The 27,553-nt window shown below is 35.6% G+C and overlaps 1 protein-coding gene across 1 annotated transcript in view; it reads right to left on the bottom strand.

Moving 5' to 3' along the window:
- The window catches only part of COL24A1 (collagen, type XXIV, alpha 1), a 342,918-nt gene that overhangs the window by 146,543 nt on the left and 168,822 nt on the right, over positions 1-27,553 (bottom strand). The window lies entirely within an intron of this gene.

The following is a 27,553-nucleotide window of genomic DNA, read 5'->3' as shown; positions in this document are numbered from 1 at the left end:
CGTTCCCGACCCTTAAATTATAAGGAAGTTTATTTGCTACTTTTATTCAAAGATGTAAGAAATTGTTTTTCCAATGTCTACCAAGCAAAGACTTTGCTTAGATAGATTCTCCTGTAATTATATATATTAGCATATAGAAATCACTGACTCATGAAAATATGGCTTGCTGTGTTGTAGCTAACTGAAGTTAATGCATGGAGCATGTATTAGGTAGCTAATAAAAATTGACACATACTGTAAATACAAAAGACACCATATTTTAAAGAATTATTACATAAAGAATGCAAAATATCTAGTTAATGCTTATTTACATAGGTTACATATTAAAATGATAGTGCTTTGGATACATTGCTTTAAATGAAATACTACTAAAATAAATATCATCTTTTTCTTTTTACCTTTTTTAACGTGGCTACTAGAATATTTATAGTTACAATACATGTGTGTCTTGCATTTGTAAATTGCATATTTCTGTTGGACAGCACTGATCTACACTCTTAAACACTATGCTAATGTTATTATATCCAGTTGGAGATGACCTAATAATTCATTTTTGTGGTTTTTAAGAGACTGAAATTTTCTTTCTGAGGCAATCAATGATTAATCCTCATGCTCATGGAATTCGCTGGTCTTGTTAATACTATGTTATCTACCATCCTGAGACAGTTGGTTTGATAGAATGGTGGAATGGCCTTTTGAAGATTTAGTTACAATGCCAGCTAGGTGGCAATATCTTGCAGGACTGGTGAAAGGTTTTCCCAGAAGGCTATAAATGCTCTGAATCAGCATCTAATATACGGTACGGTTTCTCCTATAGCCAGTATTCTTGGGTCCAGGAATCAAGGGGTGGAAATGGCAGTAGTGTCACTTAGTATCACTCACTATTACCCCTAGTGACCCACTAGATTTTTTTTTTCCTGTTCTGGTGATGTTATTTTCTGTTGGAGTTGAGGTCGTAGGTCCTGAGGAAGGAATACTTCCACCAGGAGACACAACAATTCTCACTAAACTGGAAGTTAAGACTGCCATCCAGCCACTTTGAGTTCCTTATGTCCCCTCAATCAACAGGCAAAGAAGGAAGTTACTGTGTTGGCTAGGTTGATTAATTCTGACAACCATGGGAAAACTGGACTACTACTTCACAATGGAGGTAAGGAAGAGTATGTCTAGAATACAGAAGATCCCTTGGGGTGTCTCAATATCCCCATGCTTTGTGATCAAGGTCAACAGAAAATTACAACAACCCAATTCAAGCACCTGGCTAATTTTTTAAAAAAATTTTTATAGAGATGGGGTGGAAGGTGCTCTTGCTATGTTGCCCAGGCTGGTCTCGAACTCCTGCGCAAGCAACCCTCCAGCCTCCGCCTCCCAAAGTGCTGGGATCACAGACATGAGCCACCACACCTGGCCATTTTTTTTTTTTTTTTCAGACTTCAAGGTAAAGGAGAAACCTTTTATCAGCACAGACATTCCTTGTTAAATTGACAGGGTGAAGCTGTGTTTTTTTTTTAAAAACAGGAAAAGCTGGTTTCTCCTAAACTATTTTCACTGCAGTAGTACAGGTTGGTAGGTCAGCAGCAAGTCATGAGTACTCGGTTTGCTTTAAGTCACACAATTAGGAGGCAGTCTGTAAAACCAGTACAGCTCTTCCAACTACTAGACTTGTTCATTCACACAATCAGCTAAGGTGCACCAAAAATAAAACTTCTATTAAAAAAAATCATGCCAAGGACAAGGCCAGAGACATTGCAAAGCTCAACAGATGCAGGGGCCCTAAAAGAAAGGGCTGCCACACCATACAAAGAGAGAATCTTAATGAAGATTCTCGGGAGGCAAGAGGTAGAAAACAAAAGGAAGAGTCAGATAGGAGGAAAACCAGGGATGAGCAAAGAAAATTAAGAAAAAGGAAAGTCTCAAGGAGAAAGACATCTGTGTAATGTGGGAAGGGGCAGGGTTAGGAAGGATAAACACTGAGACAAATTCATAGGACTTGGCAATTACAAGGTTGATGGTGACCTCTAAGAATAATTTCAGTAGCTTTTGTGTGTTTGGACATGTTTGCCAAAGAGTTAAGAGTATATAGGTGAAGAGAAAATGAAAAATAACTTGTATATGACTAGTCTTTTAAGAAGCTTGGCAGCAAAAATGAGGAAGCATGATAACTGCTTGAGGCTATATTTGCAAAATTATTTTATTCAGAACCTAATTTTTGCTGTCAGCCAAAAAAAAGACAGTTCATCTACAATATAAACTTACCCTCTGAGCAGAGGAAACTTCAAACAAAACCTACTCTTTTGCTCTGTTTCATAAAATTATTTTTTTTAACAGCCTAGTATTATGCCATAAGCTATCGTGATTGGTTGGGAACCAACACATCTGTGACAGAACATGCTGGCAGGTTTAATCCGCCAAGGACTATCTCCCAGCCAGCTCCCTATGCCTAGATAGCTTTCCTGCACTGGGAATGCTCCATGAGTCACAGAATTCACAGATGAGAGGCATGTATTGGGCAAAGGTGCCGTATCACCTTCTCTTCCTTCTTAGCAGAAGCACTTTTTTTTTTTAATTTCTATTTCAGCATATTATGGGGGTACAGATGTTTAGGTTACGTATGTTGCCCTTACCCCCCGCCCCCAAGTCCGAGTTTCACTCCGCCCTGACCGCCCCGGATCCCGTCTGCCCTCAGAAGCACTTTTTAAAAGGACAGATTATGGTGCTGTGACTTGTTCCCTTTTTTTTCCATGAAACCCTCAAGTACCATACATGCAAGTGAGAACCAAGGACAAACATGTATTTTCAATTTTAAAGTGCTCAAAGGCAAATTATGTGTATGTGGAAATGGTTATCATTTATTCATATTTATTACCTATGGACCCTTAGGATAGAGATGTGGATGACTGCTGTTTTTGTTCCTATTTACTCTTCTTCATTTCAAAACAAATGTTGAAATTTATATTACCATTTTAATTCTCTATCGCTGCAAGACAAATTATCCCCCAAAGTTAGTGACTTAAAATAATACACACATATTATCTCATAGTTTCTGTGGGTCAGGAATTCGAGAGTGCATTAGAAGGGTGGTTCTGGCCCAGTGCCTTTCATGAGGTCGCAGTCCGGATTTGGCATGCACTGCTGAAGTCTTGACTGAGGCCAGAGAATCCATTTCCAAAGAGGCTGTTCGCAGGAGGTCTCACTTCCTCACCATGCAGGCCTCTCCACAACACGGCAGTTAGCTTCCCCCGATCAAGTGATCCGAGAAAGAGAGAGGGCAAGAAAGAAGCTGCAACGCCTTTATGACCTAGTCACAAACTGTCATTAATGCCATATTCTATTCATTAGAAATGTGTAACTAGGTCGACTCTGCATTCAAAGACAGTAAAATGTCCACCTTGCATCTTTTGAAGGGAGGAATATCAAAGAATTGGTAGATATATTTTAAAGCAATCACAATGACTAAATTCTATTCTTAGCTTGATTTGACCTTTTATTAAGACTTTGAATCCTGCCAATACTTTTCTTTAGTTTCTTGTATTTATTTTTAAGTTACAGACTTCTTCACAAACACCATAAATTATTGTTGTTGGAATAATGTACATTATCTTAAAGATGAAATACATACAATTTCATTCTTATTTCATTGGTTATTGAGTATCTATCATGTAATAAGATACTGTACTAGTCAATTTAGGAATAATAAATAACATATAAAGTAATAGCAAAAAAATGCTAGAAGAGAAAATACTATAGAATATCAGATTAAAGCAGGAGTCAGCCAAATAGAGCCCTGGGGGCTGGCTGCCCGTTGTAAACAGCTTCATTGGAACGCAGCCATGCCCATTGTTTACCTATTGTCTACGCCTGCTTTCTCAATATGAAGGCAAAATAGAGCAGTTTTGACAGAGATCATATGGCCCACAAAGCTCAAATCATTTCTACTGGGTATTTAAGGAAAATTTGAAGCAGTCACTGAGGTGATAGCCTTCACTTGTAACAACTAACAACAATAGATACCTTTTGACCAAGAATTTTCATTAAAAAATGTTTCAAAACATTGATTTCATATCTAATACACAATAAAGAACATGACGAAGTGCTTAGCCAGAATATGCTGTGTTTTAAGAGATTGGAAACGATACAATTATTGAAAAACGTTCCACATTTTGCAAAATAGAATATGTGATAGACTACGTGAAGACTTTGTTAACTAAATCAAAAATTCAGAAGGCCAAAAAGCCTTACGCATAATAAATAACTCGTTAGAATTGAGAAGAAATATTATTTTTTCTAAAAGTTCAGTAAAAACTTTTAAATGCTCTACTTCTATTTTTTTTTTAAGTAACTACATTCTACTTATTAACTAAGAACTGATATAAAATTAGACTATTTGCTGGTTGAAACTTAAATGTTTTAAAACATTTTCATACAAAGTTTATATAAATGAGCCACCAAAGAGAATGTAAACTGAGAAGAGGAAAAGGTTAAGAACAATAACATAGGGTTTAAACATCTAGAGAGGAGATTGGAAAACAGAAAACTTATGGAGTTGACCATATATACAAAGAAAGTGAACTGTCGAAAGAATACTGCATATTATGAGATTTTTCGTTCACAGTGTTTCTTTAGACTTTTTCACTGGAGAATAAGTCTATGACTTGACAAGTATGAATGAACCCTTTGTTGATTTATAAATAAATTACTGTTTCCGAATAGTTAACCTTTGGATCACTTCACTCCTATATTCAAATGAAATCAGTAAACTAAGAAGTTATTTCTTTGACATTGTGACTTGGAGCAAGCTACTTTAGCTCATTGTGCTTCATCCATCATTTAGGAAGATGTAACTGTAAGTTCATTGGTCTGTATGCTCTGGAAAGCAGGGATGATTGCTTGTCCGTTACTGTATCTCCTGTGTCTAGCCTACTACCTGGAATACAGAAGTTAAACAATATATGTTGAATGAATGAATGAACAAATTAGATAGGGCAGTTGTGGTGGAAACAGATGAGCCACCCACATCCCCTTTTAAGAAATATCTTATTTTCCCTGCAATCAATTCCTTTAAGATTTCGGCTTCAGCAGAAAGATCTACATCCAAAGCCTGACTAAGGCAGGGGTATAAAAATCTGTTCATTTTCATCAATGTCTGACTATTCTGATGGGCGATATATGCCCCAGAGCTACCCAAAGAGTTGGTTGGGCCCTTCTCTCCTTCAGTGGGAGAGCAGAGAAAATACAGTAAAGGCCTGGAATTTAACAGTCAGAGTGACCAAATTCCACAGAAAGTTAAATTCCTAACTAAGACAAGTCCGTTATGCCAGGGTTAGGCTCTTGGTTGGATAAAAAATGGGACTCTGACACTTGTGAATGGGATATCTGGACAGAGGGCCCTGAAGATTTTCAACTGCTAGACTCTGAACTCTATCAGCTTACAGAAGTGGCCCGTCCTTCCTTATTATATGCTAGCACTGTCCCCTAGCATGACCTGTCCCCTGTAAGAAAACATGTAATCCAATTAGAATTTGTAACACCTCCTCTTTTGGCCATTATGCCAATAATTAGGGTTAAATCACAGCATAACCCCCCCAGGAACTTGCCGCGCTGGATAAAGGCAGAAGGAAATAAAAGATCTAGCCAGTATATACTGGTAGGAGCTGGGGGAGTATATATGGGACCTGATTCTATAGGTACTTGATCAAGGGAACCATAACATAACATAAATAACAGAAAATTAGATGTGAAAGAGTTTATTAATTTGGGATCACTTTTTCAAGATATAGGAGTTAACACCCTGGCAAGGATCCCAGGAGATTGTGCAAATTCCTACAGTGGGTCCAAGCTGTGAGGCAAATAGTCTTGTCACTTGGGCCACATGACCTGGCAGACCCTATGTTATTAGAGATATCAGGGTGGGAAAGGAGGCCATTCAGATCTCATAGCAATGATGAGAAGATCAGAATGCAGGCTCCTGGGATTGTGGAGCGAGGTTATGCCATCTGTGACAGAGAATTAAATGCACTTTGAAAACAAATTCCAGTGTGATAGTAGGCTCTGGTAGAGACTGAACACATAACCCTGGGACACCAAAGGACCACACAACTGAATCTGTCTGTTACAAGCTGAGTTCCATTAGATTCATGAAGTCATAAGGTCAAGGGGTTCCAGTGCAATCTAGGATGGAATGTGAGCAGGACAGAGGTATAAGCAGATTGCATGAACAAGTAGTCTATATTCTCAGCCAGTGCCTTTTCTTTAGCTGACACTTTTGCTATCTGGGGGATCCCTTATGACCAGCTGATAGAGAAGGAAAAAAACCTGAACTTGGACTACAGATAAGTAGGCTTAGCATGTAGGTGCAAACTGAAAATGAATGGCAGCTGCACGACAGTGTCAGTCAGGAGTGCCTTCAAAGGCAGTGACAAGGGAACATCTTCCTAACGGGCAGTTTCAGGCAGTGCACCAGATCATCCACTTTGTGAGAAAGAGAGGTGGTTTTAGATTATAGTATGTACAGACTAACGGGCACTTGTGAGTGACCTGGCTAGTTGGTTAGGTACCTAAAAGGAAGAAGATTGCAAGACTGGGGCCAAGATGATTTGAGAAAGAGGCATACAGGTGGACATACTGGAGTGGGCACCAAGTGTGAATATCTCTATATCACATGTCAATGCCTATTGGAGAAGGTCAAACATGGAAAAAGTACCCAGAGGAAGACTGAATGACTCAGAAAGTTGACATCAGCAAGACTTGGTCATCAGTCACCTTCACCTCAGTGCTGGATGCTAAGCATGTGAATAGAATGGGCATGTTGGGAGAGATGGAAGGTATGCCTGGGCCTGACATCACAGGTTCCCATTTAACAAAGCTAATTTAAGAATATCCCAACTGCCAACAACAGAGAACAACATTAAGCCCGCACTATGGAGGCATTTTTCAAGGAGCCCAACCAGACACTGGGGGCAAGTTCATTCTGGAAAAGCCAAACATTTATTCTAACAGAAAGGATAATACTTTGAGAACGGGTTGCCTTTCCCATATTCAGGCCTCATTTATCTAATGGCTTACAAAGTGTCTAATCAACCATATAGAATCCCAGAAATATTGTGCCAAACCAGGGGGCCCATTTTATAGCAAATAAGGTGCAGAAGTGGACCTATGATCATAAGATCTAATTGTTATATCATATCACATCAAGAATCTTCCAACTTGACAGAACATTAGCATGGCCTGCTGAAGGTGCAGTTAAAGTGACAATTGGGAAGTGATACTTTTTGAGGATGGGGCATCATCCTATGGGATGAAGTATATACATTGACTCAAACACATTTATATGCTACTGTGTCTCCAATGGGAAAAACTGATGGATCAAGGAACCAAGGGTGGAAGCAAAATTAATTCCACTTATTATCACTCCTGATGTTCCAGTGAAGGACCTGTGTTTTCTATCCCCACAAAATGTGAGCTCTGCAAGGAAAGAGGCTCTGGTCCCTGAAGAGGACACATTTTCACCAGGTGACACAATAGGAGTCTCACTGAAATGTAAGCTATAGCTATCTCTTGAGCATGGCAAGTTTCCTGTGTCTAGGCACCAGCAGGCAAGGAAAAGAGTTACCATCTTGACACAGTTAATTCACCCTGGTCATCAGGAAGAGAAAGGGGATCAATATTATTTACAGTTCTAAAATTATTAATAGATGCAGTTCTAGGGGTTATAATTTCTACTATTAATTCCTCTTCCAAGTTTCACTCAGGAAGAGAATCTACTAGAATCCTAGAAAGCATCTCCCTGAAAGGATATGAAGAAGTGAATATAAGCAGCACAAAGGGTAGACTGTGGTGAGCACCAAGACAGGCCATCCAGGTGCTTGTCTACTTCAATTTCATTATGTGAGGTGTGCTTGTATTGTGTACTTACACAATTTCACTATACCAGTATCTAGTGCCTAAGGAGTTCAAATAAACCGAATGAGGAAATGATGTAGCACAGAGATTATGCTAAATCACACGTTACTGAATACAGTAGATATATTTCCCTCTTAATTTTTTTTCTAGCATGAAGTAATAGTATAAATAAATAAAAATAATGATTACTCACCTGGGCTATCTACTTACTGAATTAGTCTTTGAAACTAACAGTGTGCCAATAATTCGCCTTACTCATTTAAGATTTCTAAATATTGAAGACAAACTATCCACAAACGCTGGTGACTAACTGAATAACAAAACAAGTTTATAAAAACCCTGTATTCATTAACACTTTAAAAAGTATAAAATTTCCACGAAATAAATTCATTCATTTAGTCAGCAAACATATTTGAGAGCATAACACATGCCAGGTGCATTATATATTATAATATATAATGCTTCATATTGTTAGTTAAATTTAGAATATAGACAAACACATTTCATGATCTTAAAAGTCCTGATTAAAAAATAGTCTACTTATAGGTCACAGTTTCTCCCCTTTAGGCTCTTGACATTTGGATACATAAGGGTTCCTAAAAGATATAACTCGTCTGATCAGTATCCAAATAGGGATTTCAGCCTCTAACATTTCCCTAACAACTATTTGACTCTTATTCCCTTGCATCAAACATGTAGTCATAAAATAAAAGTTCAGAATGAAGTTTTGCATCAGGAAGATCTGGCAATGATCAAGAGGATATGCCTGGAATGTCTAATCTACAGATGCTTCTACTCACACTTATGTAACAGGAAACTCAAGAATAGAAAGGCAAGTTGTGCTATATTCCCTGCACTGAATTTGTCTGGCCAATATTCTTCATATATTCTGTCTTTTTGAATGAGTTTCTGGTAATAAATCAAAGGTGATAATGTGAATATCAGCACAGGTTACCACCTATCTTGGTTGAACTTAGATTTTTATTAGTTTTTTAAAATAAGTTGGATAAGAAATAAGAAATTGTCTTGCTATGACACTTGGGCTGCAAAACATTTGAATTGCAAGCTCTTTCTAAGACTCTAGTAACTAGCAGGATTGCTCACAGAGAATATGTGCTTATAATCATAAAACATTTTTTCACATATAAAGTGTTAAATTAGTTCTGTATTTCTTCCATGCAGACCTCACAGGTATTGCGATTTTTGTGAATTCTATCTAAAGCCAAAATTACAATGAGAAAATCTACCATCTGATGCATCCCCCTTTACTCTCCTTTTCCCCCAAATCTCTCTACCTAAAAACAAGGATAATAACAGCATGATATGGTAGATTACTAGTCCAAAGATTTGAGTTCCAGCTTAGATGTTCAATTCTGAAGCAAGTCATCAAACCAGTTTGGGTCTTACCTTCCTAATTCTCAAAAGCAAAGAAGATGGACTAGATCATCCCTCTCACACTTTTCAGCTCTAAAATTCTATGATTTTAACCACAAGAGAGACAAAAATCACTCAGGTATGTATTATAAAAGGCATTTAAAATCTTCTGGACAGGTAAGAAAAAGGAATGTAAATTTTTTAAAATTTAGAATACTTTTATTATTTCATAGTGAGGTGGCTGTGTCCAGCACTCTAGATCTTCAGTATCACTAAGAAACTATTTACTGACCATATCTACATGAGGCAGACTTTGTGACCTCTCATAGCTTACTTTATTGTTTTCTTTAATCCTAAAACCTTGTCTTCTAAACTTGTGAGCTCTTCAAGAGTAGGTACTGTGTTCTATTCATCTTGATGTTTATCTGCTGCTCATCTCATTGCCTAGCACAATACTTGGCACATAGTAGGTGCTCAGTAAATATATATAGAATGAATGCATTGCATAAATTTGGTACTTGTTTCTTAATTAAAATGTTAAAATTGTACAAGTTCCCACAATTTACTTATCCATAGGGATGTTAAGATTTTTACTCGTTTAAGTTATGGAAAAATAAGGAAATAAAAGAAGATATCACAGAGGGAGAAAGATGTCCTCAAGAGACTGTCTTTCTTCTCTCTTTAGGTAATGACAAATCCTTTTGAAATTGTCTGCCAGTCGGTTGGACTATGGTTCTTTTCAATGCCACTTGATTGACACATATGACATTCTTTAGAGCTCAAGTATAGGATAGTATTTTTAAAATATGCTGCAGAAAAGCTCTCGTGAAAGGTGAAGATATTGCTTGCCCGAATAAAATCATACTGGGCTACATTTCTCTTTTCTTTCTTGCATTGTGGCCCAGTATGATTTTATTCATTAATTATCTAGTATCTGTTGGTTTTTAGAGGGCTTGGGTTTTGGTTTTGCTACACTGCGGACTACTCTTGGGTAAATTAGTAATCTCTATAGTCAGTGCCAATCATAACACCAAAAGACACAATCTCGAAAGCCATAATCCTAAATGTTGAAACGAAAGATAAAAATCTCAAGTCTAAAATCTCTAATGTCTAAAATTCCAAAAATTACAATCTGGAAAGATTAAAAATTCTGAAGGTAGAAATCCTGAAAACTGAATTTTTGGGAAGAGATTAGAGCATTTTTGGTTATATGCAGGATACTTGCAACATGTTACCTGCATCATGTTATGTGTAACTATTACTTTGTTATTGACTTATTTGAAAATTAAGCAATGATTTAAGGAAATACATTTGGGTGCCAAGTTGACTAGGGGTAGACTTATGGACTTAATTATAGGTGTCAACTTGACTGGATTAGGGAATATCTAGAAAACTGGTAAAGCATTATTTTGGGTGTGTCTGTGAGAGTGTTTCCAGAGGAGATTAGTATGTGAGTCTGAGTGGACTCGGTGGGGAAGATCTGCTCTCAATGTTGGTGGGCACCATCCAATGGGCTGGCTCTGGGGAGAATAAATACAGAAGTCGAATTGGGCTCTTTCTGAGAGCTGGGACAGAATTTTCTGCTGCCTTGGACATAAGAACTCCAGGCTAACTAGCCTTTGGACTCCAGGACTTCCATCAGCAGCCACCTGGCTCCCGGCCATGGACTGAGAGTTACACCTGGTTCTAAGGCGTTTGTGGTTGAACTAAGTGTTGCTACTGGTATCGGAGAGTTTCTAGCTTGCGGACAGCCTATGATGGGACTTCTCAGCTACCATAATAATGTGAGCCAATTCCCAAAATAAATCCCCTTTCATATATCTATATACACATCCTTTTGGTTCTATCTCTCTGAAAAATCCTGAGTAATACAGATTTGGTATTGGGGAAGCCGAATATCTTTCCTTCTTATATTTCTTAGAGCACAGTGGAAGAGATCTGTGAAATTGTTCCCTCACAAAAAGGCTATGATAAGTGCATGAGGCTATTTAATGGTGAAAGATAAAAGTTTAAAAGCTATTATTGATGCTGAAAAAGCAGAAAATCACTTAATGGCAACAGCTGAGCAATAAGCAAACTTTCAAATGGATAGCACATAGTTAGAAAATTTGCAGATCATAATCACTCTCTAAATACAAGTGCAGTGAATGTTATGAAGATCACAGGAGTGAAAACACAGGTAAAAAATATAAGAAATGTCTCCTGCCAAATTATACAATCATGTACAATTTCTGCTCCTTCACATATAGTGCCAATTCATCTTCAAATCATTTCCAATACTGGGGTATAACTTATGTAAAGAGTTTTAGAAAGTTCTAGTTTGTTTTATGCATTTTTTTACACATTTGACTCCATGAAAGTGCATTATCACAACATTGACTTTGTGTGTAAGCATCATGGATGTATGTAAAAACATTAAAATTTCCTCATTAATGAAGAGATATCCTTTTTGTACAGCTTCATTTGTGAAGGATAAAATTTCTAGAGATCTCAGCTCTATGGGTGACTATACATGAGGTAGTGACCCATGACAATTTTTGATTGGGGATCTCGTCAAAAGACTTAGGTTTGGCCCGGCGCGGTGGCTCATGCCTGTAATCCTAGCTCTCTGGGAGGGCGAGGTGGGCGGATTGTTTGAGCTCAGGAGTTCAAAACCAGCCTGAGCAAGAGCAAGACCCCGTCTCTACTAAAAATAGAAAGAAATTAATTGGACAACTAAAAATATATAGAAAAAATTAGCTGGGCATGGTGGCATATGCCTGTAGTCCCAGCTACTCGGGAGGCTGAGGCAGGAGGATCGCTTGAGCCCAGGAGTTTGAGGTTGCTGTGAGCGAGTATGACGCCACGGCACTCTAGCGTGGGCAACACAGTGAGACTCTGTCTCAAAAAAAAAAAAAAAGACTTAGGTTTTCTGCCACATTATTTCAGATGACTGCAGTTATAAATCTTGGTACACCAACTTTACCAACAATTACCAACCATAGTAATATGTGTTTAACACATTTCACTTTTGACCTATTTCTTTATGACTATGTTTCATCTGCTCATAACTGATACTGTCGTTAGTATATCTGAGTGTTTATGCTTACAAAGATATGTATCTTATTATTGCCTACCTGTCTCTTTTACTAGAGTCCTGCAATATAGAGGGAAAAAAAAACAAGCAATGTTCTCATCCTTGAGAACACTGATGATTGGGACCTCAAGACCATCATCAACTGAAATGCTAACAGATGCTACATAGGCTGGTCTAATTGTGGGGTTACCAGATATACACATATACTAAGCTACAGCTTTGCAAGGGAGAGGGCAGAGGGCAGTTCCAATTTCAGGTGGTTCTGGATTTTAAGAGTGAGATGAATGGACCCACTTTCAGACATCCTATGGGCAGTTTAAGTGAATATCTACATCGTTAAGTCTCTGAAATGTTCTTGAGAAGAACGCTAATACAGTTCTTCATGACTTTTTTGTTTGGTTAAATCATTGATTACTTGGAAGATATAATATATTCCTGAAATCATGTCTCTTTTGAACATTTCATCTGTATGTCTGGGCAAAAAGGATTAACAGAGCAAGCCTGAGATTGCTATCTTTACAATGGCTGGCTTACAAAATTGACTCTTGGCTGGTGTCTGGGAATTCGGATTTGGGGAGAGTTCCTACCATTTCCAGAACTGGTAAGAGTGGCTCACTGTGCCTGAACTGTTTGCGAAAACAATATGGTTTATGGTGAACACCTGTTTTCCTTCTGGGAGTCTGGAATTTTGCTACACAATAGTCAGAGGGTGCTTATCTGACCAGCCTCCAATGAAATATATGGGCATTGAGTCTCTAGTGAGCTTTCCTGATAGACAATATTATCACACATTGTCACAACTCATTGCTGGGGGTATTAAATACATCCTGTGTGACTTACTTGGAGAGGACTCCAGGAAGCTGCACCTTAGTTTCCTCCAGACTTTACTCCACGTGCCTTTTCCCTTCATTGACTTTGCTCTGTATCCTTTCACTGTAATAAACCTTCGTCATGAGTATGACTATATGCTGAGTCCTGTGAGTCCTACTAGCGAATTGCTGAAACTGGGAGTGGTATTGGGGACCTTTCCACACAGTGTCCTAAGGTACCTGTGTTAATACTATCTCCATGAGAAACTTGGGGAAAAAATGGAAATATAACTGCCTTATTATCCTTCTCTTTATACAGCAGCAGCAGCAGCAGCAGCAGCAACAGCAATAAATATAATTATCACCATTTAAATTTGATAAATGAACTCAGCAAAGTCTCAGGTTATAAAATCAACATAGAAAAACCAATAGCACTTCCATACACCAACAATGACCAAGCTTAGAACCAAATCAAATCAAGAACTCAATCCCATTTGCAAGAGCTACAAGAAAACCCCCACAAAACCTAGGAATAAATTTAACCAAAGAAGTGAAAGATTTGTATAAGGAGAACTACAAAGCACTGTTGAAAGAAATTGTAGACATAAATAAACAGAAAAATATCCATGCTCATAGAGTGGAAGAATCAGTATTGTTAAAATGACCACTCGTATTAACCTGGATGGAACTGGAGACCATTCATATGGAAATAATCATCACTCATCTGAAATCAAACAGGTGGGAGGGTGGAGGAGGGGATGGGTAAATTCACAGCTAATGGGTACAAAGCACACTAACTGGGGGATGGGTACACTTATAACTTTTACTCAAATGGTACAAAAGCAATTTATTAACCAAAACGTTTGTACCCCCATAACATTCTGAAATTAAAAAAAAAAAAAGAGTAAAAAAATCAATTGGAAAAAATATTCGAGCTCTAATATGTGTTTTACACGTTCACATAATTTTCTAAAAGTTTTCTAATTAAGAAAAAGTTTTCATCATACTTTAAGGAAACAGCCTCCAACACTCTAAATTATTGGCCTATTTTCTTGAAGTCACCATCTTTTTTTTCCTAGTATTCCACGGGTTCAATCTGATGATCTTAAAGTGGTGACTCTTGCTTGTTATTTTTTTCTTCACTGTGGTTCTTATTCTTCTCTTCATTTAATAATTTGCATAAGCTCTAGTTTTCCCTTTAATATTGTGAAAAATAGAATCCATAGAGTAGCCAAATTCTATAATGGCATAAGTATTATGTCCATGTTCATAAAAATGCCTGAAGACATGCATAGTAACCAATTTGCCAGATGCATTAAACACTGGGGAGCCAGAGGACCCATCAGAGAAACAAGTATTGTAAGTGTGTTCCTGTCCCAAGCCTGTGATTGGAAACTTCTTTTGGTAAACACAGGGCAAACATTACCAGTGGCAGCATGAGGCTGTACCAACCCATCATGATAAAGCTCTAGATACCTTTCTAACCATTCACTTGGAGATATCACAGCACAATGATCCATTTGCTTGACCTGGCCTTCTGGATGACCAATTAAATAAATGAACCAATAGATGGCTGAGGGGAAATTTGTCCAAATGGACCTGGAGGAAATGCATTTCCATTTTCTTTTAGTTTAAAAATGGAATAATCTAGAGTTTTATCAGATGCTTCAAACCATGGCTTGATGGAAAACCAATCAACACCAGTAGTAGAATAGAACTTTCTATAAATGAAGGTTACTTTTGTATATTTACTAATTGTATCTGGCCACAAACTTGGATCTGTGCCTTCATCCACTATAAAATTTACAACATGTCAACAGGTGAAAATACAACCGTGATTGAAGACAAAAAAAAATGACCAATTCCTATCAAAATATCAATGTCATTTTTCATATAATTAGTAAAAAACAATTCTAAAATTCATATGGAACCAAAAAATTAACTGAATGGCCAAAGCAATCCTAAGCAAAAAGAACAAAACTGGAAGCATCCCATTACGTAACTTCAAATTATACTACAAAGCTATAGTTACCCAAACAGCATGGTGCTGGCATAAAAGTAGACATATAGACCAGTGAAACAGAATAGAGTACTCAGAAATAAAACCATATACCTACAGCGAATTTATCTTTGATAAAACAGACAAAACATGTATTGGGGAAAGGACACACTATTTAAGAAATGGTGCTGGGAAAATTAGATAGCCATATGTAGAAAAATAAAACTGGATCCCTATCTGTCACCATATACAAAAATTAACTCAAGATGGATTTAAAACTTAAGTGTAAGACCTGAAACCATAAAAGCTCTAGAAGAAAATCTAGGAAAAACTCTTTTGGTTTTGGCCTAGGCAAAGAATTTAAGACTAAGGCAACGAAAACAAAAATAGACAAATGGGACTTCATTAAACTAAAAAGCTTCTGCACAGCAAAAGAAATAATCAAAAGAGTAAATAGACAACCTACAGAATGGGAGAAAATACTCACAAAGTATGCATCCAACAAATGACTAATATCCAGAATCTACAAGGAATTCAGTTCAGCAAGAAAAAAACAAACCCCATTAAAAAAGTGGAGAAATGACATGAACAGGCATTTTTCAAAAGAAAATATACAAATGGCCAACAAACATGAAAAAAACGTTCAACATAACTAATCATCAGGGAAATACAAATTAAAACCACAATGAGATACCATCTTACTCTAATTAGAACAGCCATTATCAAAAAGTTAAAAAACAACAGATGTTGGTGTGGATGTGGTGAAAAGGGAACTCTTATACTCTGCTCATGGGAATGGAAACTAGTACAACCTCTATGGATATCAGTATGGAGAGTTCTCAAATAACTAAAAGTAGATCTATTATTCAATCCTCTAATCCCACTACTGGGTATCTACCCAGAAGAAAGGAAATCATTATATCAAAAAGATACCTGCATTCATATGCTTATCACAGCACAATTCACAATCACAAACATATGAAATCAACCTGAGTGCCCATCAATTGAAAAGTGGATAAAGACAAATGTTTACTATGCATCAATAAGAAAGAATGAAATAATGTCTTTTGCAGTAACCTGGATGGAAATGAGAGCCATTATCCTAAGTGAAGTAACACAGGAAAAGAAAAATAAATGCTACACATTCTCACAAGTGGGAACTAAACTACGGTTACACAGGGGCATACAGAGTGGTATAATGGACGCTGGAGACTCACAAGGTGGGGAGGAGAGGAGGTAAGAAATTAAAAACTCCTATGGGGTACAAAGCACACTACTTGGATGATGGGTACACAGAAAGCTCAGAGTTCACCACTATACAATATATACATGTAACAGAATTCAACCTGTACCCCCTAAATCTATTAAATATTAAAATTTTTAAAAGGAAAGAAAAAAAAGTAAGTGTAAAGGAAAAGAGGGAATACAAAGAAAATGCTGAGCTTTCAACACTTGGTAACTGGACAGTGTGGTGCCTATTACAGGAAACACGGATAGGAGGGATTGGAATGGATTTTAGAAGAGAATCATGAGTATCGATTCGAACCCAGTGAGTGTGAGGCACAATTTTTAACTTTATGTAAAACTACAGATCAGAGGAAACTTTTGAATTTACCTTCATCTGTTATTGATTTCTTAAACAGAAGTTACACTCTGTGATTTAGTTTTTGTTTCACAAACCATGGTCCTTAAAGGATTTAAAGCCTAGCAGGGGAAGACATATGCAAATAAGTAAGGGCAGCAAGTGGTGATAGAAGAATGTATAAAATAGGATACTTGGAGTGACGTATATAAATAATACTTGAACTGATTTGTGGAAGAAGAGTAGGTATTTGTGAGCCAGAGAAGTTGGGAAGGATGTTGCAAAAAAACTAGTTAGAGCCAGGTGAGTTGTGGCCCATTATGCTTTACCTGCCTCCAGCCACACCAAACTGCTTACAATACAGTTCTACTAACACTCTAGGTCCTTTCATGCCTCCAAAATTTTTTCTCATGCTGTTGTTCCCATTAAAATGTCCTCCCTTATTCTGAATGTATCACAAGAATCTGTCTTATTTTCAGACTTAGCTTAAGTACACTAAAGTCCTCTAAAAATACAACCAGTAGCAAATATATTTTAAAAATTACCTTTCATTTCTTAATTTATCACAGTTCAATATATACTTATTGTCAATGTACAACATATAAGGCATGTGCTCATTGCTGTGGGAGAGTTTTCTGTAGGGATAGTTCGAGTGAAAAAATAACTGTGACATAAAGCAATGTACGCTAAGGACCATAATAACGTAAATAAAGTGCTGAAGAGCTTTTAAAGAAGGGAAGGAAGTGGATGTAACTGGGCACGGAGATTAGAGAAGACTTCATGGTTGAGCAGGTGACCCGAGATGGCTCTTGAAAGTTGGTGTTTGGTGGACAATGGGAGTGAGAAAGTGAAGGTCTTTAGAGGTGACAGAAACAGACTGAAACAAAGTCAGATTAATGAAAAAAAGAGATGCTTCATAAACAGAAGATAGAGTGAAAATGAAAAATATCTCCAGCTAATTGGAAATACAAGTTTAATGACATTCTCTGAGAACTTTTTGAAAATACTGAAAAAAAAGCTCACTAAAACTTAATAGGTGAAAATGCTTTGACCCTTAAAGCAAGACTTCAAAAAACATGTATAATGTTCAGAAAAGTGTTTCTAGTGAACACATGCACATAAAGAGAAGATTTCACTATTCTCGAAAATATTTTCTAGCTAGTGTTTGTTAAGGAAAAAATGATAAATTCCAGTAAAGTACTTTGAATATACATGTGGCATACACATAAATACAAATTAATTCATTACGTTCACAGTACACAAAATGAATGAGTGGTAGCAACACAATCTGTCTGATAATTTGAATGTGTTTGAAAGTAAGATTTGAAGAAATCACATTTGTGTTTAATGTTTTTTTCTTAATCATAAAAAACTAATGAAGCAGAATCACATATGCAGAATCATTTAACAAAATCTGGTGCATCTCAAATTAAGTATAACTTTCTAGAACAAGAAAGGGCAAACTATAGCCTGTAGGCCGTATCCTGCCAGACGTCTGTTTTTGTAAATAAAGCTTTACTGGGAATAGAGCCAGACTCATTCATTTATGTATTGTCTATGGCTGCTTTTGTATCACAACAGCAGGGTTGAGTAGTTGTGAAAGAGACCATATGGCCTGAAAGCCTAAAATATATACTTTCTGGCCCAATACAGAAAAGTTTCCTGACTCCTATAATGTTTGTAACCCTTAAGTTTCAAAATTTAGGACATAGTTACATAGGTCCTACATATTTTTTAAAAGATCAAAACCATAAAGATTTTTCACTAGTCTTATTCTCAGATTATGATTGGCCATCACCTTCTGTAAGAACGGTAATGACAACAGGTGATCCAAGGCAACACCTTTAGCTTGGACCCAACATTATTCCCATCAGTCCATCCCATTCTTTGATATGAACAAGAAATGTATTCTCCATTTTATATATACTGAGCATAAAACATCATCAGAAATCTTTGTTCTTTTTATTGATGTATAAATATCTAAATAAAAATAAGACAGTGCACTACTACTAAGTAGAAATGGTATAGTTTCTATGCAAACACAACTTCAAGGGAAAACCCTTAGTATCCCCTTCCAACCAAAATGTCACCCCTCGACTCCTTCTATATAGAAACTAGGAGCTTCCATTTCCTCCAAAGTTAATATTGACACTCTGTAATATCCCCACCTAAGAGAACAGTAACACTTTTTTTATTCAAACAAAGCCAGAGTTTCTCTATCAACACATAGGTCCTTATGATAGGTGCCAAAACAATTTTTACTTTTATTCTTGGAGTATCTTATATAAGAGGACTAATATTTTGTAAAATTATGTATATTATTCTTTTCTCATTTTTTAGATCATACACCACTTAAGGATCAAGTCTTATTTAACTGTATCTCTAGCACACAGTGAATGCTCAACAAGTATTTTCAATGATATTACACATATATGAATAAAATAAATGTTTTGCCTGTGTCTTTCATTTTTTTGGTTATAAAAGTCAAATATCCATCTAAAACACAGAAATGTAAGTACATATTGAAGAAAAGCATATAAGATAGACATACTTACAGACAATTTACTTCAAATCAGAGAACAATAATCTTTAAACCATCTGGATTCTAAATCTTAATGTCCCAAGCACAAATACAGAATTATATTGAATGTGATTTTAAAAAATAATTCTTAGGAGTAAATCCTTAAAAATCAGAGGGAATAAGAAATTACTATTTCTATCAATTCTAAATCGGGTAAAATGATCAAGTTTACGTTTCTTTAGAAGGCTAAAGGCTAATGGCTTCTGAGCACTCAGCATACTAAATGTTCACATCTAAAAAAGACTGATGCTATCTACAGGAAGCACAAAGTTCCTTTTTATATTTTGAGACAGGGTCTTGCTCTGTCACTTGGGCTAGAGTGCAGTAGCCCAATCGTAGCTCACTACAGCCTCAAACTCTGTGTTCAAGTGATCCTCTTGCCTCAGCGTCCTGAGTAACTGGGACGACAGGTGTGCGCCACTGCACCTAGCTAATTTTTGCATTTTTTGTAGAGACCAGGTCCCGCTGTGCCACTCAGGCTGATCTCGAACTTCTGGCCTCAAACGATCCTCCCACCTAGGCCTCCCAAAGTGCTAGGATTACAGGTGTGAGTCACCATGCCTGGCCACAAAGTTCCATTTTGGTATCTCTTTTATTTGATTCTTTAGAAGTAGTAGTTTATTGCTATTCCAATTTGGGCAATCTGAGAAACTTTATTAGACTAGGAAGGGTACTGCTTTATTACTCTTTAATATGGCAGGTATGATAAATATTTTGTTCTTTATCAGTACTTAAGTACTAGATCTTATTCCTTTTCCTTGAATATTTCACTTTTTAATAGTTACTAAGTGTACACTTAGTAAGAATAAAAGAAAAAATATACTGAATATAAAATAGGGTCTAAAAGCCTTTATATGTTCAAGGTATACTTAGCTTTCAACAACTTCTGTGTTTTTAGACTGTAGCACAGACACATGTATAACTTATTTTCCCTGGGGATAGAAATTTTGCCTTTTCATTTTTATACTATAATCATGAGAATTTTTCTTTTCATTTTTGTTGCTTCCCCCTTAATCAGCACTTACATATGATTTAATCTTGGTTTACCTCTTACCACTACTTTTAAAGGATTTTTTCTTTTTGGTTTTGTGATACGAACAACTTTCTGCAGTCTTCAATTTCTCATACCCTTTAACTTTCATATCTGTAGGGGAAAAGTACTGTAGGAACACATCTAATACAGCATTTATTATTCCCTTAGTAATTGGTTTTACTATCTATAAAGAGAGGCCATAACTGTCAGGAAAACAGTATATCTAATAGCAGCCTAAAAGACCCAGAAATCCTAACACCCTTGTAAGTACCTCAGTGGTATTAGAAATTTGCTGAGTTCATTTTCTTTAGAGAAATTTCTTTTGTTTATGATAACAAAACTATTAGCATCTCACTTATAATTTATGAGGTCATTAAACATTAAATGTCCGATTTTGAATCAAAAGTTTAGTTTATTGTATCTCAAACAAGAGGCAGTACAATTAATCAAAGTATGTGTCTAAAATACTGACACAGTTTTGCCATTTTAATGGTAGCTTGTTTATGCCAGCAGCAAAGAAGGCTGGAGAGTGAATGGCAACGAGATTGCAAAAGGTGTTTTTCATAGCTTGTTGAGAATTTAATATTTTTTATTATAAGAAGTGGTCCGAAGTCTGGAAGAAGTGGTAGTCAGTTGGTACAAGGTCTGGTGAATATGGTGGATGACACAGAGTTTCCAAGTCCAGCTTCCGTAGTTTGAGCAGCGATATTTTTTGCAACATGTGGTCTTGCAAGAGGATTGGCCTGTTTCTATTGGCCAATCTTGGCTTTTTAATCGCAAGCATCCTCATCATCTTGTCCAATTCGTTGCAGTAGACATCCGTTGTAATCGATTGAGTAGGTTTTATGAAGCTGTAGTAGATAATACCAGCGCTGGACCACCAAACAGACATCATTTTTTTGATGAATATTTGGTTTTGGACTGTGTTTCAACACTTTATCCAGTCATTGTGCTGACTGTTTGTGATTGTCAAAAAGAATCTATTTTTTATCACACATAACAATATGGTGTAGAAATGTTTCCCCTTTATATCATGACCTCAAATAAAGGCAAGCTTTGAGATGATTTTTCTTTTGACATTTGTTTAATTTATGTAGTAGCATCTATCTTGCTTCTTTACCTTGTTGATTTGTTTTAAATTGTCTACTATTGTTGGATTAGTAATGTCAAACCTTGTTGTTAATTTATGCTTAGGTTAAGATGAATTGGCTTCCACTACAGTTTTTGGGTTATCATTATCCAACTTGGTCTCAGATCATCTACATGGCTCGTTTTTAAGATTAAAATTACCAGAACAGAACTTTTTAAACCACCAGCATATTGTGTATTCATTAGCCACATCCTTCCAAACACTTTGTTGATATTTTGAACTGTCTGTGTTTTATTAGTTTTAAGACGGAACTCATATTTGAAAATAATACTAAATTTTGACTTATCTGTGGTTGTACAGAAATTGTTCTAAAAAATCTGAAAGATAATCACAAATCAAAATGTGCGTTTGAAAGAATGAGGATGTACCTTTACAATAAAAATAAAACAAGTGTCAAAGTGAAATGTCACAGATATTAACTATCAAACTTACTACTTAAAGAAATCAAACATTTCATACTTAATAACCTAATAATAATTCACCTTGGAGTCACCTGCATCTAGTTTTCAGAGAATAGTAGGTTGAGTAGGATTGTCCTTTTTAAATTCACTTCCCTTTAATTTACCTGGAATTATAATGTCATTATCTTTTCTGTTCATATCCACTGATACGTTCACATACTTTCTTTATTTTACCTTTCGTTGCCACTTATTTATTAATTTTCTATACCTTCAAAGATATAATACTATAGTGAAATTAATTCACTATGACTCTATGACCTTCTAATCAAGTAAGTGATGGTATTTACGTATTCCAAAGATGACAAATGCCAAATACATGATATGAAGATATAATAATTTTAATATGCCTGTGGTTTTTTCATAATTGCTTCTCAAACTATAATGTGGTGCTTGTGGCCCCATGACCCCTAACTTCATACAATAATAACAGAAAAGTACATACTAATTAGAAAGACAACTGGAAATCTTAAGCCAATTGTTAATAGGAAGCAGGATGATACTGGGAAGTTAGAGATATCTCCTTTTCAGTTCCAGCTCTGCTACTATACTAGCTCACTTGGGACAAGTTTTTTAACTTCTCTGAGACATAAGTTCACTTTTGTATAAAATAGGAATAATAAATATTTCCCAAAGTCTTTATGATCATTAAACAATATATGCAAAGTAATTAGCATATCATAGGTTTTCAATAAACAGTAGATATTTTTATCATATTCAGGTAAACATCCTTCTGATGATGGAATGTATCATGGATACACATTTCATATAACTTCCTATCCCCTGAGAAAAATTACCACTCCCTGCCACGTAAGAGGTATACAACAGCTTTGCAGCTGTGCTATAGGTATGAATAGCTTAAAAACAGGAGGAGGTAGATGACGTTCTTTAAGATAAAGGTACTGAAATCACAGAGGCTCTACTCAGGGTCAGTTGGTAGAGTTTTACTTTAGTTCTTTCGATTTGGCTAAATGGTACCACCAGCTTCTGGATCTTTCTCTCAAGGAAATATGACTTCTTATGATTTAGGTAGGTCCCTCTAAAGCTAGCATTCTCCTATTAAAGAAGGAAAAATGAAACTCTTAAAATAAAATAAAATAAACTTACATCAAGCTAATTTCATAGTAATGTTACCAGATAGCAGCAAAACAACACCGTATCAAATGAGGTTTTGTGCTGAGCACTTCTAAAATATTTTTTTCCAGCTCCTTCAAAATCTTTCTGGTTTCTATTATAAATACATTAAAGTATGTTTCCATACTTCTCAGAGACTAATAACATTTGACAATATTTTAAAATTAAATTGCCAGCTTGGCTTAGAATACTACAAGTTAAAATTTTATTTTACCCATTTTCAAATTTCCTAACCATTAATTCAAATCTTCCTAACCATTAATTCCCAAGGATGCACTTCACGTTTCCATTTAAAGACAGAGCAAGCTGATGATTACTTGATGCAGAGAAGACAGCCTTGGAATTGCTGATAGAAATTTTGGATTTAAAATCCAGATTGGCTGCTTACTAGCTGTATGAATTTGGATACATTACATAACTTCAATAAATTTCAGTTTCCTCACTTATAGAACAGCAATAAGACCAATTTTACAAAGGTTGTCTCAAGATTAAATGAGATTAATAGGTTATCAATAAATAGATTTATTTCCTCTTCTGACTCCACCTCTGTTTAGTTTGGAATGAACTGGTTATAATCCAGCTTGGAATGAGCTGTCAGAAGATCTATGATGTCAGAGGTTTTGCAATGAGAAGTAGAGCACTTGATTTTGAGGATTATCCATGGCCCTTCTTCTTTCATTTATTATACACTAGCACACCAGAGGGAAGGCAGAAAAAAGAAAGGACGCAGTAGATTGCTCGTGAAATCTTGCTAAATTGATGTTAAGGAAAGACTGAGGTAAAAATCAATCAAATCAGTTGGGTTATATTTTAAGAAATAAATCGATGTGGCCAGACTATAGAGCAATCATATGAATCTCTTCAAGTGGACAGAAATGTGGCAACTGAAACTTAATGTAATTAAGGACAATTTATGAAAAAATAAATCTACATTTTATATTTAAAATAACCAATCAGGAAAGAGTCCTGGGAGTCCCCTGTTGATTATTTTCCAAAGACATCCCCAGTTTTTCTGTTATGGGAAAGGCCTGCATGGATTTGAGTATCGTCAATAATAAAGAAAACATAATGGAAGTCATTATGTCACTCATGGAGAAAGCTGTGAAAGCATCACCTCTAAAATACTTAATCTAGTTCTATTTGATCTAACTTCAGAAAGATGCAAAGAAACTAGAAAAAGGCCAGAGAAAAGAAGCCAAACTGGCAGGTGAAAGGAAGGCTAGGAAATTCTAAATTCTAAAATCCTTAGAAGTGAGACATGGTTTCTTAGAATTGGAATTATCCTTAGACATCATTCCTATGCTTCTACAATATTCCTGATAAATCATAAATAGTTTAGTTATCAAAGGCATATTGTATGCTGGGGACTTATTAGACTCCTTCCTTTTTTTGCAGCCTGCGTCCAATCTATCACGTCACATATATGTCAAATACATCCACTTCTCTTTATCTTCACTGCCACCAGCCTGGTCCAAGTCTTCTTTCTTTCTCATTTAGACTACTATAATAGAATCCTGACTGCTTACCCTCTTCTACTTCTGCTCCTCACAACTATGTTTGAATTTCCCAAACCATTGCAAGCAGAATGATCTTAAAACGTAAATTAAATCATGACATTGGCATACTTAGAATACCTTCAGCAATTTTTCATCAATCTTAAGATCAAGCGCAAAGTAATTAAACATGGCCAGGAATGATAAGCTTCTGCCTCCTTTACGAGTATCACCTCATGTGGCTTTTCCCTTTCCCTTTGTTCACCAAGGTATATCCATACTGGTTTCCTTTCAGTTCCTCAAAATAGCTAAATGTTTCCCCACTTAGGAGTGTCACATATAACAATAACCACCAGCCCAATGGCTAACATTTATCAAGTGTTTACTATGTGACTGGCATGGTGCTAAGTGCTTTATGTGCATTATCATGTTTAATCCTCATAAGAAACTTTATAAGGTAGTTATTTTTATCCTTTTATTGATGAAAAAACAAATTAATTAAGAAATTAATTAATTTGTCTAAAGCAAGGTAAGTGGCAAAAGTGAGAAATACGTACAGTGCATATTTTAGGAATGTTCTTTCTCCCCATCTTCCCTGGCTAACTCACACCATTCTTATGGTTACAATTCATATGTCAGTCCTTAAAACAGCCTTCTCTCATCTCCTGATAAGAGATTTGGCACCCCTGTCATAGTCCCTTAAATTTTTCTTTTATAGAATGTATCACAGTTATAATTATATGTTTCTTTATGTGATCATTTAATGTCTGTCAAATCTCCAATAGACTATAAGTTTCATGAAGGCAGGGACCATATGAAGGTGTGTGGTGCAATCAATAAATATCTGCTGAATAAGTGATTGAAGATAGTCATCAAACCTTCCAATAATGAGGTGTTGATCACTCTATGGAAGAGCCTATTTGAATGTTAGAAATTCTGTTAAAATATCCTTGCCTACATTAAACCAAAATCTATTCCCTTATGATGTCTATCTACTGATACTAACACTGGTCTCTTGACCAATATTGAAAAAGTGTATTCTTTCTTTTACAGCTCTTCAAATAATTTCAGCCTAGACAGTTTAGGACAGAGAGGACTGGTAATTATGGTGGAATAATTCTAGATTTACTCATAAAAAGTGAAATGCTAGAATGAGAGAGAATAGAGGGCATCTTTTGAGATTAGAGACTCATTTAGAGCACATTTACAGCAGTTAATTCTTTGTACACAGCATGTATTGCAAGAGGTAGACATGAAATATATATGTGACTACTGTGCTTGGCGTGCTGTATCATAAATTGGGTTCTAATTGGTATAAATCTAGAAAGAAAGAAATAAAACTAGAGAAGTTCCCGTTAAAGGCAATTAAATTACTGTACAAGAAAATTGGGCAAGGTAAAAACTATTTTGCAAGATTGATGTCATAAAGTACAACCCTATTCTTCCCATATCTCTTAAGAGTTTTCTTGGTAACAGAACTCTGGTGTAGATGAGCTATATTCCCAAACTTGGAAATTAACAAGACAAAATAGAAGCTGGGAATTACTGAGAGCCAAAAATATTCTTTAGGCATTTTATATTGTTGAATTACCTCAATATAGTCAGTAATTTTTTAAGGAAGCCTTTATCTCCCATTCTTAACAAGAAAGAAAGACTCTCAAAGTTGAAAAAGTCCTTTTGTTTGGTAACTCATCTGATGCTTAAAGCACCTCTAACAACATTTATGCCAAATAGCTGTTGAACTAATATTAAAACATCCCAGTATGGTATAATGCAGAGATTTGGATTTTGTGTTTAGAGCTTTGGGTTTAAATCTCAATTCAGCAATTTATTAGCTATGTAACTTTGAATTATTAATAGTTACTTGCTGAACTCCAGTTTCATAATTTTAAAAACTGGAATAACAAAATGTATCTTCAAAAAATATCATAATATAAAACATCAACATTATGCCTGGCACATAGTAAATGTTCAGTAACTATTATTTTTCCTTCCAGGGACAAAAATCTGCTACCTGCCAAGACAGTCCATTTCCTTTTTGGATAGCACTGGCAATGGGTTCTTATATTGTGTGTAACTAGTCCAAAACTATTAAGTAAATAACATTTAAAAGTTTACTATATAAGATCTTATCTTAAGAAAAGATGTTCTTCAATGGTATTTTTACTTTGGATACTAACCTCAGTTTATATATATTTCTTAAGCACTCTGTCACTCAGAAATGGAAGAATTTAATCTGAGTGACTTTAGAGAAATGTTACAATTATATTTGATAAGAAGTTTTTAATAATCTAATTGATATAAATACTGCATTGACATTTCCCTTCTCAGCAAAAACAAGAACAAAAAGTTCACCATCTAGAGACTCAGGATTAACTGGGGCAAAGATCTTTTAAGATTAAATAGATGCCTCCTTATTTTATTAATAATTAATGATAAAAATAAGAGTATGAGATATGTTTTGTTGTTTTATCATAAGACTAGGATTTATAATTGTTTATGTAAGCTTACAAAACAATTTTGTAGAAAATTTTATTTTTGTTTAAGTCATAATTAGGTTATAGACTGGGAATTGAATTTGCTCATTTAAGTTATCAAATGATATCACCTGTTTTGTGACAATTAGCACACTGTAAATATATTCACTTTCCTTGTGTTAATTTAATCTTCTGCTTTATAAATGTTATATGAGTTCACTTGTTAAAGTATTCAAATTCACTTGTTAGCTGGCTTTCCTCACTGCAGAAAATAAAATTACTTTTAACAGATTTGGTTCAAATATAACAGGAAGCCTGTACTTCCACAATAATACAAATTCAAACAACTCAAACTTTATTTGAGGAAAGGAATTATACTTTCCAGTTCATTATCTGTTGGTTGACTCCAAGATTTCAAATCCAAAGAAAAATTACCTCCAAGCTCTTAAATTATTTTATGATTTAATAAGCTTTTTAATAATGAATAA

The sequence above is a fragment of the Propithecus coquereli genome, unplaced genomic scaffold (genome assembly GCF_000956105.1).
Source record: "Propithecus coquereli isolate 6110/MARCELLA unplaced genomic scaffold, Pcoq_1.0 Scaffold7, whole genome shotgun sequence".
NCBI classification, from domain to species: Eukaryota; Metazoa; Chordata; class Mammalia; order Primates; family Indriidae; genus Propithecus; species Propithecus coquereli.
Note: the sequence above shows the minus strand (reverse complement) of the source record. Positions and strands in the feature narration are given on the sequence as shown.